The sequence below is a fragment of the Metopolophium dirhodum genome, chromosome 1 (assembly GCF_019925205.1).
Source record: "Metopolophium dirhodum isolate CAU chromosome 1, ASM1992520v1, whole genome shotgun sequence".
In the NCBI taxonomy this organism is placed as follows: domain Eukaryota; kingdom Metazoa; phylum Arthropoda; class Insecta; order Hemiptera; family Aphididae; genus Metopolophium; species Metopolophium dirhodum.
The window spans coordinates 41,907,588-41,921,149 of record NC_083560.1 but is presented as its reverse complement, the minus strand read 5'-3'; the positions used below and the strand labels follow the sequence as shown (position 1 = coordinate 41,921,149).

At 27.3% G+C, this 13,562-nt stretch overlaps 1 pseudogene; it reads right to left on the bottom strand.

Annotated features, from left to right (window-relative positions):
• Window positions 1-7,035: 7,035 nt before the first annotated feature.
• Window positions 7,036-8,606, bottom strand: LOC132933951 (uncharacterized; annotated as a pseudogene).
• Between the last annotated feature and the right edge of the window lie 4,956 nt (window positions 8,607-13,562).

Genomic DNA, 13,562 nt, shown 5'->3' with positions numbered 1-13,562 from the left:
TTATAAGAAGCAAATTTATTTGTTTCTTCCATCGAAATCAATTACACTTATATGATTACAATTAATTACCTACATTTATAATAACTGATATATATATATATGCCAAATGAGCTATAAGCTCAGTATTATACCTATAATCATAATCGAACCTCATCATAAGCTGACGTGTCAGCAAAATTGAATTTAAGATATTGTGGATCATTAGTTTGGAGTGTAAACATGAGCAACAAGGGCAATTTGCAAATGCAAATTATTGATAATAAACAAAAAAAAAATCTATGTTAAATATAATACAATAATAATTTACGACATGCAGAACTACCTAAAATATCAAAATATGTTCCTATTGTACCTTTTATATTATACTCACAAGTCACAGAGGTACAGCACTACTACTATGAACCGGTTTATGGTTGGGTTCTATGTAAAATGGCTATAAAGTTGCTGAGGTGAAAGAGGCGTGTAACAACTAACAACAGCAATACGCATATCTAACGGGAGTAAAACATTTTGCAGTGATGTAGCCAGTGTTGACGACAAAATAAAAGCAATATGAGGTCTATGGCGTAGACTAACTGCGTAGGTCAGGGCCACGATTACAGATATACTGGTTACTCAACAAAACTTGTTTTTTGGTGCACAAAATGTTAACGATTTTATCATAGCAAGAATTAAGGTGGGACACACTGCAGCGGCGATGGCGGTGACGGTTACGGCAAAATGACGCCGTACACAATTTTACCGCCATCGCGGTGTCACCAACAAGACAAAATTATTTTACCGCCTCCGCTGCAGTGTGTGGTGACCAAAGAATAGAGATTAAATAGAAATGCTACTCCCGTGAAACGTTTTGATACGATACTAAGCAATCAATACATCAAATACATCGATTTATATATTTATATCATAAATCAATATACATAAAATACAATATTAGGTTGTTGATTGATGAAGCGTTAGTATATTTTCTGCTATCGTTGATCAGCTGTTTAAAACCAGAATGTTCGCAGGGGGGAACCTTAAAAATGTCTGAACCAAAGATTCTTGTACTAATGACTACCGTAAAAAAGGGTTAATTCGGATGTGTGGTGTGAATTCGGAACACACCATTTTTTTTTGTTATCTTATGATTTTAGAATACACGTTTAATAAAAGTTGAAAACTGATACTCTACGTTAATATCTATTGTAACCTCCGTAGAAAATAATATTTATTGATGCCATTATGGTGTTATACTACATGTTATGGAGGTAAATACAAAATATTATATTTTCGTATTTTGAAATTACATAACTACATTGACTACTGTAGCACAACAACAAATAGAAATATTTGATTGCGCTTTTCGGTTACCTATACCCGTTAACTTGTCTGTGTTAATTGGTAATTGCATTGATTTTATAATATACTATAAAATCAATGGTAGGTACCTAATTGGTACCTATATGTGCAAATTGTTAAGTAACTTGATCTCACACTGTAGTGTTAAATCGTCTTAATTACCAAACATGGGCGACTTCGGACAACACATTAACTATGCCCAGATCATATGTCAAAAATGTAGGAGGTCGTCTGTATATAAGAATTATAATCCTAATGTTATTTAAAATGTCATTAATGGTGTTAGTTATAAAAAAATTACAACACAATAAGTAAAAACAGAAAATTAGAAAATAAATTTTAAGTTGACATGTTTATAGAAAAGTAAAATAATTTTTTTTTAGAATATTTAATAAATTAATATGTTGTATTTGCGATAAATGTATGGGGTTTTAGATTCTGAGTGGAACGATGCATGTATTGATTTTACAATGATATGTGTTTTTTTTTTTATTTTTTTTTATTTTTGTGTCTGTCATCACCTTTTAGGACAGTAAAAGTGCTTGGATTTTCTTCAACAGGAACTTTTCTGATAGGAGAGTGAATCTAGTTGGTACTTTGGGGGGGTTTAAAGTAAAAATTTCCTAGTAATTTTCAAAAGCGACGTGAAAAACAAAAGAAAAATTAAGGAAAAACCGGAATTTTTACGCAAAATGTGTTTTTGAGGAAATCGATTTTGGTTTTTGGTGTAACTCTAAAACAAATGACTGAAGGAACATGAAATTTTGACTGACATTTTCTATACACCATAAAATTTTGACTCTTTTTGAGCTGTTTACGGACATTGTCAGTACGCTGTCATACGCCCATAGATATTTTAAGAGAAATATTGAATTTTCATGTATATAAGTTTCTAATAAATAATCAGTATATCGGGAATGTAATTTATTATTATATAGTTGTCTGGAATTTGTGACATTAAATCAAATACAAGACAATCATATACATCGTCTGGATTAAATACATCAATCTAAATGAGTGCTTTGCCCAATTATTTTGTATGTGAGCTATACAATTATACAAAGTTCTTGAATTTTTTTTATAGTTTGGCTGAAGTAAATGAAAAAAAGTTGGGTAAGCTAATGTTGCTCTGCTGTACATTAAGTTACAAGTTAATTACTGTAATAGATTGGATTACATTTTAATTGAATCACATCATTGTATAAGAAAAACGATTCCGAGCAAAGATCAGCCCTTATCTATAAAAGTGGAACATTTTCTAAATTTAAATTTTTAAATTTGATAAGTTTTGTCCAAATTCAAACTTTAAATATTTATAAAAAAATATTGTGCCAATGTATTTATAATATTTTTGGTCACGCCTGCACCGAAAGTTTGGTTTTCGATAGCGGTTGAAGCGTTTTAAAAGCGTCATTTTTCCGTCCAGCGGGCGGTAAAGTAGAAATCCCAAAAAGTGGTGGTCGGTAAAGTGGAAATCCCAAAAAGTGCCGGTCGGTAGAGTGGAAATGCTCAAAAGTGTCGGGTGGTAAAGTGGAAATCCCCAAAAGTGCTGCGCGCGCATTTCACGCACGACGCGCGTATACCCTGCATAAACAGTCACTGAAATCTATACCATGGTCGTCGGTTCTTTACAAATTATAAACTTTTGGTTACTTCTCATAATCATATAATAACCTCCATGCGTGACGCTTAAAATAAATAAAACAAAATCGTTGTTGTAATGTTGTCGTATAATTATAGTCTAGTTGTTGCATAGATCCCTGCATTACCTTTGCAGTTGTCGATCTAGGGCGAAATAGCTCACTTCCCGCCCTTGCCATACAATATACTATTTCACTTACAAAATATTAATAAATTAATTTCCAAACAAAATTTAAAATTAATCAAATATGTATTACAATATATTATTTATTTTTACGATCCACTAACGTTATGATTTTCGGACATACTTATAAAATGTTTATTGGTCGATATGATGTCATAATAATATGACACTGATGTAATCATAAAATAGTTATTACAACTGGATATTATAATTTTAGACTTGTAATTTATTTTTGGTCAAAACAACCCTGAAGGCTGAAAAGGTTAAATGTCAGTACAGTTTTCATTTAACGGAGTTTAAGAAGGAGTGAATTCGGGGGCATTTAATTTGTTTTGGGCAATGCCGTGCTAGTAATGTAGGTATTAAATAGAAAAGTTAATTTAACATATCGTATTAGTAATAGTAAAATAAATTACTATACGTAATATCGATTTTAATAAAATGGTTTATGAGATATACCTACTACTTATTAAATAATAAAATGTCAAATACTTAATACGTAACCTGGGGTATTAAGACGCACCTAAAATTTAACAGCTGTTTTATTGTAGCATACATTTTCGAAATATTTTTAAGTTGTTTTACTATTATCTGTATAACTTAGATTTCAATGTTCCAGTCAAAAGTTAATTTTAACAAAGCAAATACCAAAAATGCTAAACTAATTCATAAAAAATATATTTTATTAAAAGGGCATTGTACAATATAACTTGAAAATCAATTATGTATTAATTCTATGTTTCTAAATAAAATAATTGTAAAATAAATAAAATTAAAACAATATTAACTTTTTAAATTATGAACAAAAAAATAACTTAACTTGAAAATATTATTTAGCTATAGGTAAAAAATAATTATTTCGCCATCAATATTATTTTCCGAATAAACAGTATTGTAGTATATTTAGTTGTTATCATATCAATATTTTACTGCTATTAAAGTATAGTCACCTATTTATACTGAAGTTAAATGAAAGGAACACCTGGCATGTTGTTAACTAACATATATCAATAAATTCTTTGTAAATTAATTAATTCATGTACCGTATTTACTTGAAATCTAGATTTGATTGATTTTGTTAAAAGTGTGTCGCAATATGATCTTTTGTTTCTATGGCTGAACCATACAACAATTTGTCTTAGATGTTGAACTAGACACTGAAAAAAAAATGTTTAATATTATTTGGCAATACAAATGTATTCTTTCAATAAATTCAATATTTTAAATAATTGTTTGGTTTAAACCACTGTTGTTATATTGTTGTTATATTATATTTATTATGACTGTGGGCTAAACTAAATGCCTGAAACTTAATATAACTAAGCTAACTATGAAAATTTTGTTACAAAACCACTTTTACCACTTAGTATTTAAATTTTTGAACTGGAAGGTGGCTCCATTACTATGGGTGATGGTTTCCATGCTATTTGACATAATTTGCATAAGGTACAAATACTTATTTTATTTTGATTTGATATTTTATACTTTTATAGATTTAAACTAATATAAACTCGAAAGACAAATTCAAATTGAAATGTTAAAAATGTTCAAATCTAATAAAGTCAATCGATATTCAGTTTATAATATTTCATAAACCACAAATTAGTGATAATAAATATGGGTAGAGCCATAGTAAATTTGAAAACCGTTTACCAGTTATGTTCATTTGGAAATGAATGATTGAAAACACATGCTGAAATATTTTCACTTCAATTAGGAACTTACCTTTTTTTTTATCTGATCATCGTATTTACTGTTGCTAAAATTAATGGCCTCGAAGTTGTTCTAGTTTTTTTTTTATTAATACACAAGTACATTTTGTTAAACGCTGTTTAATAATCTGTAAAAAAATAACTGTTACATTTGTGTATTGGTAATAGGATGGAGTACTATTTGATTAAAATTCAATAGTTTAGTTATCTCAAGTTAATTACATTACATAATAAAATAGATTAGAATAATGTTATGAAACTCACAGTGACATAAAGGCTACTATGTAGTGAGTCCCCAAATTTATTTGTGTCATTAAAAATGAATTTACGATTAAATTTCTTTGGTAGGTAATCAACTAGTTAAGTTAGTCAAAAAAACTATCATCAATATTTTGATCTGAAAAAACAAGAAAAATACCAACATGATTATTTAAATAGGTAGACAGGTTGGATTTTAGTCAAAATAGCATTCATAGTACTTTCACTATCAAATTCGACTTGATGGGCATTGCTCCATCCAAAGTATATTACTAAACGTTCTGTTTTCAAGAGGTTAGCTAATTTAAATTTTAGACATACAATGTCAGGTTACCTACGTACTTAATATTTTTTTTATTTAGGTACCTTATATTATACCAAAATATATTATACCAATACATATTGTTTGTCATTTATAATGTACACTAATTTAGTTTAATTTATTTTAAATTTTTGAAGTGATTTATTTTTAATTGAATAAATTAAACTACACTACCGATATCAATGAATACTCAACTAAAAATATATCTAAAAATTATATATTTATGATTAAAAATTGAAGTAGGTAAATAAATCAAGTATACCTAATGGAATAAACTATCACTTAATGGGTAGAAAATGTATTGGGATCATACGGAATCCTCCCACGGTATTTTTTAATAATGGCAAGACCTCCACATGCAGGATATCCCTTTCGTGTTATGTCATTGTATAATAACTTTGTGTTCATAATATATATATAGATGTTCATATAATCGTATAATATATTCACAATATAATTAAACACAATATGACGTGTATTAAAGATTCCAAAGCACGCTACAAACCTTAAGTATAAGTTGCACTTCCTGTACTGAATTTAATATCATCCTTAGGTTGACCAGTCTCTATAATATAGAAATCTTAATGTAGCCATGCTATAACTATAAGTAATTAACTTGTTATTGATTGCGAATTTGTGCTTCTCAATTCTTAACTGTATCTAATTTTGAAATTATTTATATTTGTATTGGATCGAACTATAATATCTCAAATATAGGTAAACCGTAAAGGAATATTTAAATAATTGTACACATTCAATAGTCAAGATCTATAAAGATTTATATTATTTTCTTTATAGATATTGGTAGAGACTACAAATATTTTCGGAAAACCGAAAAAAATAAACAAACAATAAAAGCTACATTATCAATAACCAATATTCTATAAGAATATAAAATGAATTGACCTAGTATGAAACTTGATGGTAAGAATATAATCTGTGTTTGAATGTAAGGTTTTTACGATAATTCAATTTTTTAGCAAGTTTTTCGAATATAATATACAGAAAATTAAAAATGCTCATAACTCTCTTAAAAACTGAATCATTGTAATATTATATTATAACTTTTTAATTTCTAATTTAATGTGTATTTTAAATTTGTTTTTTTAGAGTTAAATTTAATTAATGCTTTTTTTTGCTTGTTTTGTCTACTTAAAATGCTTTTTATAATTTTGCTACAAAATCCGAGCTCTATTGATGAAAATAGATTTTAATTAACTACTTATTGGACATTTTCAATGTATTTTTAGTATTGTAGGTTGTAATACTAGTGCATTTATAATATTCTTTGGGTTTTTGGGTCAATACAATTTGTTTTATTAAATATTAAAATATATGAAATCTAAAGAAATTTTTGTAATACATTAAGTAAAACTATAGCTAATTTAAACAGTTTCCTAACCTTCTAACTAATTACACAGAACCTAGTATAACTGTCAACTGTTATGTATAACATGTTGGAAGTATTTAGAAGTGTAAATAGATTGTGTTGTGTACTCCTTTAAAACTTAATAGTTATTAAAGTTAATTCTTATATGAATAATTACTTAATAAATTTTAATAATACATAAAAAATATTACTTTTTAATTTCTTTAGATAAATCTAAAGAAAAATGATATTGAATAGCTGCATGATACATTTGAAAGAAAAAAAATCAGTGTCCTCTTTCACATTTTGAACAGCTCATTCAAAAATACCTTTGGCTACAGAAACATCTAACGCAGGATCATATGAATCCAGCTCCTGTTGAAAAAAAATATTAGAGTTATTATTGTTATTAAAACTATTATCAACCTACGTCTTATTAAAGTTTCTATAGTTATTAATTATTATCATTATACATTAGTACATTACAGTGAAGTCTTAATAACTTGAATATCGATGACTCAACATTTTTTTCAACATTTTTTTTCCAAAGTATTTTTAAGTTATAACTCGAAAAGTACATAAATCTAATTTTTTTTATTCCCTAGAGATTCAATTTATAGCAACAATAATACTCAATTGTATAATAAATGTATTAATTTAAACACTATAATACATTAATACAAAATTAGAAATTACCTGATTTCAACACCTCTTGAATGAGCATTTTTGAATTAGTAAGTTCACATTTAAAAGCTTCAAAATATAAATTTGATAAATACTTATGTGCTTGTACTTCACTAGTATAAATTTCTCTTATTTTTTGGATATTTCTTAAAAATCCAATCTCTATTTCTACTGCATCAATATACAACGAATCTGAAATGTTACCATGTAATAACAAGGCACGGTTTATAACTTTCTGTAACAATGTTGGTTGTTTCTAAAAAATAGAAAATTAAAATTTTAAGTTGTTTCAAATAAATATTCATTAGGTGAATATTGTTTAAGGGACAAGAAATAGAATATATAGATTATCAATTCATCATTAAGTACTCTTACTGTTAGCAAGATAGGTATGAACGGAAATTGTTATTGTGTATCGTTTAATAGAATATTATATAAATGTAATACAGTTTGATATTTATATATTTTATTCATGTTATACTTAAGTAGTGATGTAATGTAAATAATTATTATCATAAAAATTGTTTTTATTTACACTTTTTATCAGGAATTTGATGAATTTTGTCCAGAGTAATAGATCATAATTGAAATATTTAAGAGTCCCACGATACAGGAGAATGATTCAGTTATTGTGAAGATTAATAAGTTTAAAAGTATTAGAATCTGGATTCATCTAATGCAGAAAATACATATCATAATAAAAACAGATACTAAAATGTTAAAACTATTGTTGTTAGTTATTACCTTTTTAACTTGCTTGATAACAGATTTCAAAAAACTGATAAAATTAGTAAAATCTGACTTTCTTTTGTTTCGACGCATCACTCTATGCTCATGACTTTGTCGTTGATACATTATATAACTGTAAACAAAGGTATGGTAACGTAAGCAATAAAAATAAGTACTTACGCACAATTTATATTTATAATATATACCTAATATAATATTGATTAATAGTAGTTAGTATTTAGTTAGCATTTAAGTTTTATAAAATATCACTATTTACCCCACATGATCATCGCCAAAGACAGAATTAAGTACTGGAAGTTTTCTATCTTTAAAATTTTCATTGCGCCTTTGTACAAATTCTGCCATTCTGGGATAATAATCTGAATGATAGATAGGTACTTTGTAGCCGGATATCGTTTTTTTTGTTGCTACCTATTTAAATAAAACGATGTCCGGCAAAGTAATAAAACACCTACTTACACATCAAACCAAAATCGTATAACTTAAATAATTATAAGTTTTAACTTTAGATCATATATTAGTATATGATCTAAAGTTTTAACAATGGCCACGTCTTATCACTCACGTAGCACAAATGGCGATTTAAGATAATATACAGGTTAACATCGGACTATGATGTCGCGAAACATCTGTGGAATAGACTGGCATCATCTCGCGGCTATTTTGGTTGAATTTGATGTCGTATGATATGGAATATATATAATAGTATATGGTATGCTAGTGTATATCTATATAATATATAATATATTATTATTATATCGGTTTAACACATTATATCGCTAAATGATGACAGTCAGTAGTTCCAGAGCTGTTTCGGCGATTCAATTTTACGATTTTGAAAATACATTATACCATAGCCCGATATTTAACCTGTAAATCTTAAATCGTGGCACAAATGCACAATGGACGTTTATCGTTTATGTTACATAACCTGAAAGAGACCGATCACCTGCAATGTACGATTCATCGATTTCCACTCCACCAGCCACCCGATGATTACCATCAAAACTCTTTGAACACAATGGTAAAATAACCATAGATAATAAAGATGGGTTTATTTTATAATTTATGAGTTTTCTTATCTGAATACGTCTTCAAAACTTTCAACTTTCAACTTCTTCAACTACTAAAGAACAATTGACAAAATATTTTTGTTTCGAATATTTAAGATTAACACAAATTTTTACATTGGAAGTTACATTAAATAATAAGATGTTTTTTCAAATTGAAAACTTTTATTATTGTCAGCTAACAGCACTTTGAACGTTGAAAAAGAACGTTCAACATCAACGGAATTTATAGGTGTGGAATTTTAAAATATGCTAAATCGCCAAGGCGCAAGATTTTAAGTATTCTGAGTATTGAAGTCTCTTCTCCAGTTTCAATATAATGTAATTGTATAATAACTTTGTGTTCATAATATATATATATATATAGATGTTCATATAATCGTATAATATATATTCACAATATAATTAAACACAATATGACGTGTATTAAAGAGTGCAATAAGAAATTTTTACATAAGAAATCATACAATTCATACTGGAGATAAACCATATAAATGAGATATTTGAAATAAATCATTTTCTCAGGCATAACGTTTAAGTAAACCCAATATTATATATATATATTATATTTGTTATGTTATTTTATATCTTAATATGTAGTCAAATATCTATGTACTGTAACTATATCCTACCATAAAAAATTGGGTAATTTTAGCTTAGTTTATAAACTTGACTACTGTTATAAATTTTATCATAAAAAAATATATTATGTACTCAAGTATCAATAAATTGTCATTTCCGTTTATATTTTTTGTATATTCTTCAACTTATGATATTGGTTATTATGTAAAAAAAGTAATATCCATATTCTGGAATAATATTTTATTATTAAGCAATTTAACTGTCCTAAATAAGAAAAAATGTTTTCTTTTACAATATTTATTTTTAAAAGGTATATTTTATAAAATACTACCTGTCCCTGTGCACTTTGTTGCCCTTAAAAAATGACAACCCTTTAAAAAATTGTGATTGTTCAAATCCTTTTGGATCTAATTCACAGCAGTAAGTGCAATTCAGCCACCCAGGTAGGCAATCCGACTACGTCGGATCGCAGACATTGTGCGACAGCATATCAAGTAGACATGTACATCTAATAAATAAAAATGTTGTGCCATAGTGATGTTATTGAACTCCTCCGAAACGGCTTGATCGAAACTAAATTATGTTCTAATTATTAATAGGTGTATAAATCTCTAATGAAATGGATCAATTATGATAGAGAAAATCGGAATAAACATTTACCAGACTTAATGGAAAACTTTTGGTTACCAATTAATGTTACCCGTGAATTTTTTGAGTGTACTGTTGGTTAAGAACCAATTTTTAAGTTAAATAATAATAAATTGTAACTGTATAATATTTTTATATTTTATTTTCTTATTTTTTCAAAATATATTATGTTGGTAGGTAGAAAATATTTAGATGAAGCTTTTGCTGTTCATACAGTCCTTGGTACTGAGTTAGAAGTACCACATTTTACTTTTGGCAGTGTGTCTTAACTAAAACACCATCTCCCTCTTTTGCTTAACATAATTATTAATTACAAATCAGTGGAAAACTATTCTAATAATATATTATATCACTTAATAGTTATGGTGAAACTTATTTATTCTACCAAGATCAAATATGTGACCATCATCGAGTAAATAAATTTCACCATAAATATTTAGCGGTATAATTATTGGTATAGTTTTCCACTGATTTGTGATTATATTAAACAAAATAGGAATATGGTGTTTGGCTCTTTTTCTCGGCACATTTGTTCGACTCTTTCAGCCAGCTCATCTCGATCATAGTCTTGCACCAGTTGCAATTCGCGATTGAATGCACCATGCGTAGGCTTCCAACATGAGTAGCTAAGAGAATGGTGAAACGACCAATGTTGGCCGTGTCTCCTTCAGTAGTGATGGCGTCAGGCAAGTAGATGTACCTACTCATCTGATCGTAACTTCGACTGATTGAAACGAATGAGATTGAGATGCTTCATTAATATTCAAATTAAAAAATAATAATAATAAATACATTTTATTCTCAACTTCTATAGCCCATAGCAACCGTTAATAAACATGACACTCAAAAAGAATGTGGCTTTTTATTGGTAAAAGAATTTTTGAAATCGGTTCAGTAGTTCCAGAGATTACCCTCAACAACGGTAACTAACAACTACTCTTTATATAATAGTATAGATAATTGTATAATATATGCATAATAATATCAGTACCTATCATTATGTAAAATTATAATTAAAAAATGTCATAAATTACAGAGAAGGTTTGCTAATTTAATTACTTAGATAAGTTGAGCTAATAATACTACTCCGCCAATGATTTATTGCAATTTTTCTATGGTCCAGGTATTTTTGTTTTGAATTTAAACTTCAACTGAATCTAAATTATAAATCCACATTTTCTACAATAAATCACTTAGTACATCAAAGGTATACTGTGAATTGTTTGTGGAATGGTGTTGACATTGTCTGCACTATTTTGACGATAATCTCTGAAAACAAAGATATAGTTATTTTCTACCAATATATATATATTTTAGCTAATCCACTTACAATATAATACAATCATGAACAATAACATTATCTAATAAATAGAGTAGGCCATACAACTTTTCACTTATTTCTTTATGTCCACACAACATACATGCTTTATTATAAGTAATGACCTTAAATTGCTATTTAATTTTAAAAAAATAATATTTTTAAATTATTAATACGAGTATTTAATAATTATGTAAAGTAAAATAGGTACATAAACTGTAAATCACGTTGAAAAGTCAATACAATTGTTTATTATAATTTTGAAAATTAGAAAGAACGCAGTCACTCTTTATGTGATCCACATACTAATTAAAAAGAGTAGATTAACTTTTTTTAAACTGAGAGAAGTTAATATTTTTTCCATATTAACTTTTAACTTATCGAGTTAACTTTATGATTTGTTAAGTGTTAGCTTTTAACTTATCGGACTTGTGTCCTCTTAACTTAACTTACCTTGAATTAATTATTTTCATTAACTTGCCCATCTTTGTGAAAATAAGTATGTCGTATACATATATAGTTTAATCAGGCATTTTACTAAATGCCTAGCAAATAGTCAAAGAAATTAATTTTTATGAGATTTTACAATCTGCCTAGACATTTATTTAAATCATCACATCATTTCTCCGCTCAAGATCTAAAATCATTTATATAATGTTGCCATATATTATAGTAAATTCTATACAACATTTATAAATGTGATTAATAAGTTTTAAATTAACAAAAATTAAGCACAACTTAATTTATTAGTCAAAAATGCATTAATTAATTTATAATATATATATATATATAGATAATTTATACAATAATAATTTTGTATTAATCTCAATTGGATTTTAATTATACTGAACATTTAATTAAGATTAGCATCATATTTTTTAATGAATTTTTCTCGTTATTTTATTGCATTTAAAATTTAAATGCACGCCCTATTTATAACTTAATTTGACATTTATCATACTAATTGATTAATATATCCAAGTGAGTATTTACTTAATATTACTTAATATATTGTAGACAATAATAAATATAATATTAATATATTGTACATAGTAGTAAAATATAATATTATTGATAGATTAATAGGTTGATATATATACCTATTACCTATAGCCCGTATAGGAACAGTTTCGCACATTCAATGTAACATTCTTTATTCATAAAAGTGAATTTTGGATTTTAGGGAGCGCGATGAATGTATTGATTTAACAATGATGTGTTTTTTTTTAATTTCTTTTTTTATAGTCTATCATCACCTTTTGGGGCAGAAACACTGCTTCAACAGTATGTTGTTCAATGAGAAAATGAATCTAGTTGGTAGATTCAAGAGGTCAACATTTAAAATTCTCAATAGTTTTCAAAAGCACATGAAAAACCAATTAAAAATTAAGAAAGTATGTTGTACAGCTGCAATACGTACACTACTGCCTCTTCAGCCCCAAAGAGATCCAGCTCAAAAATTTGCATACTGCTCGTTCGAGTTTCAACGTTAGCGCTGGTTGCACTTGCAGGCTGTTGTAAATTAGTGGTTTTCTCCTAAGTGAGTGATTTTTATAAACCAGCAACTTTGGACTAAGCTATATTTTTGTTCAGTAGCATAAGTACACAGATATAATATTTGTTTGTCCATTGTAACATACCTATTTTGCATTCTGCAAAAGTATTTAATTAAAATATGTTAAT